This window comes from Malaclemys terrapin, chromosome 1, assembly GCF_027887155.1.
Source record: "Malaclemys terrapin pileata isolate rMalTer1 chromosome 1, rMalTer1.hap1, whole genome shotgun sequence".
In the NCBI taxonomy this organism is placed as follows: Eukaryota; Metazoa; Chordata; order Testudines; family Emydidae; genus Malaclemys; species Malaclemys terrapin.
The window spans coordinates 194,121,418-194,124,361 of NC_071505.1; positions in this window are offsets into that span (position 1 = coordinate 194,121,418).

Sequence of the window (2,944 nt, forward strand, 5' to 3'; positions counted from 1 at the left end):
TGTCCTTCATGGCCTTGGAGATCTTTTCTAATACTTTTCCATTTCTTTTACTGCTACGGAGTTCAGCTATCACTGCTTCATCTCCCCATATGGCGAGCAGATCCCGTACCTCCCGTTCGGTCCATGCTGGAGCTCTTTTGCGATCCTGGGACTCCATCACTGTTACCTGTGCTGATGAGCTCGGCGTGGTCACCTGTGCTCTCCACGCTGAGCAAACAGGAAATGAAATTCAAACCTTCGCGGGTCTTTTCCTGTCTACCTGGTCAGTGCATCTGAGTTGAGAGTGCTGTCCAGAGCGGTCACAATGAAGCACTGTGGGATAGCTCCCGGAGGCCAATAACGTCGAATTCCATCCACACTACCCCAATTCCAACCCGCAAAGGCCGGTTTTATCGCTAATCCCCTCGTCGGAGGTGGTGTAAAGAAACCAGTTTAAAGGACCCTTTAAATCGAAAGAAAGGGCTTCGTCGTGTGGACGTGTCCAGGCTTAATTCGATTTAACGCTGCTAAAGTCGACCTAAATCCGTAGTGTAGACCAGGCCTAAGATTTATTCAGAGTAAAACAGATTTATTTGGGGTTTGGATCCCATTGGGAGCTCGGTGTCTGGGTGCTAGAGACAGGAGCACTTCTTAAGCTGTTTTCAGTTAAGTCTGCAGCTTTTGGGGGACATGGTTCATGCCTGGGTCTGTGTTTGCAGCAGGCTAGGGTGTCTGGCTCAACAAGACAGGGTACCGAAGTCCTAATCTGGCAGGGAAAACAGGCTTAGAGGTAGTCTCAGTTCCAGTCCCTGCTCTGTATCAGGCAGAGTGGGGGGTCTGAGCCCCGGTCTCCTCCATGAGTGCTCCAACCACTGGCTATGGGGCAGGGGGACAACACCATTACCTTCTCCTCAGCTGTGTTTTATGCAGGACCCAATCTGTTAGGAGTGCTGCTAGGCAGTCTCTGGGCATGCCTACTGCATTGGTCTCACAGGTGAGATAGGCACAGGTATGACTAGTTTATAAATCTCACTGGGGCTTAAGTGTGAAATAGGTGCCATGCTGCTCAGTGATGTCAGGATTTAGGTGGCTGTGTGCATGCCTAGATGCAGATAATTAGGTGCCTAGAGAACTTTACCAGTGGAAATGTAGGTGCCCAAGGGCTCTAGAGGCCTATGGTGTTAGGTGACAGCTGGGCAGGTAGTTTGTGAATGCCAGCGGCGCTAAATGTTTGATTTGGACACTTAAAGTGGCAGCAGGGTGCTTGGAAATCTAGCTCCACCTTTGTCAATTTGGGCACTGTAGCGAGGAGGCATGGCCTCCCTTGGAGATGAATGGACGGACAGCCGCGAGCCTCCCCCCGATGGGAAGAGCCAGGACACCCAGGCCCACCCAGCTGGAAGCAGAGGGGTGGGACATGAACCAGACATATAAAACGCCAGCCCTCCGGCTCAGTTAGAGAGGAGCTGCCGGAGGAGAAGGACGTCTCTCATCTGCTGCTGGAGCTCGGACTTGACAGCAACTGCAGCGCCCAAGAACTTGAGGGACTGCCAGAACTGCTGGTCACCGGAGACCTTGAGGAGTTGCTGGGGCTGCTGTTCACCGTTTACCGCGGCGAGACGGATGACGACCCAGGGACCCAGGGACCCCCCTTTGAACTGGAGTGTAGGAAGTAGCCCAGGGGACACAAATATAGTTTGACTGTGTTGCTGACTGACAGCTGGCCAGCAGGTTGTGGCTGGATTTCCCCGCTGACCTAGTGGCAAACCACTCTGCCATGGTTAGGGCCCTGGGCTGGGATGCAGTGGAGTCGCGTGGGCCTGCCACCACCTGCGTTTGTTGGCAGTCCACCAGAGCCAGGACCCCGACTGCTTGCTGCCCCGCCGTGTTTGAGGGCCTGGGCGAATAGACTGGTTACAACACTGTCCTGAGTCCAGGCTTGAGCTTTCTGACTTTGCTGCCCACCCTATAGGGCCTGGGCTAATGGATCCCTTATTTGCTCTGTCCTGAATACCAGCAGCCAAGGCTGCCTAACTGCTTGCTAGCTTTCCCTGCTGGAGGCCCGGGGCTTGTGGACACTCCTGCTCTACCCTGACTGTAGGCTAGAGCCCTCTAACTGTTTGATGCCCAGTCCAGTTGGAGGACTGGGGCCCCTAGACCCAGTACTGGATTACCCTGCCCAGTGGCAGAGAACCTGATGCTAATTCACCCCTGAATTGTGCTCTTTCAGAGTGTAATGAGGGAGCGTGGCCTCCCTCCCAGATGGATGGAGGGACCACCGCGAATGCCTTACAGGCACCCAATATTAAGGCATGCAAAATTTGCGAGCACTCTGAAAATATGGTTTCATGAGACTTGTCCAAAGTCACACAGGCACAGGTAGTAACAGAAATCAGCTCTCTCAATATCCTGGGCAGTTCATTTACCACAAGACCACCATTGATCCTGTTAACCATGGAATACAGTTATTATCTATCCACATACTGGTATTTGTGAACTTAACCCTGTACCAGAAGTACTTCTCCAGCCCATTTGCATATATGCAGATTCTTGACTGGAATGTGACATGAAAAAAAAGATTGTTTTCTAGACAGCAAATACCTCTTGCCTCAATCAGGAAACCAGCTATTTTAAAATCTGGGATCCATGTAGAATATGTAGCCAAATATTTTGCTCTTTCTTGTGCAACAGTGAGTAGGACATTTTAAAATGTTCCAGCCATTACTTATGAGATAATAGCACTTGAAGGCCTACGTGGGACTGACACTTCATTGTGCTGGGTGGTGTACAAACAGAAAACAGACAGTCTCTACTCTGCAGTACTTACAGAGCTAAAAGATGCAGACAGACGAAGGGTAGTGGATAAGGGTATACAAATACAAGCAAATGAATATGGTGAAGAATGGGTGTAGCTTTGTTACATGTGTTACTGCTTTTCGTTAGGGATAGAGGTAAGGAGTAATGG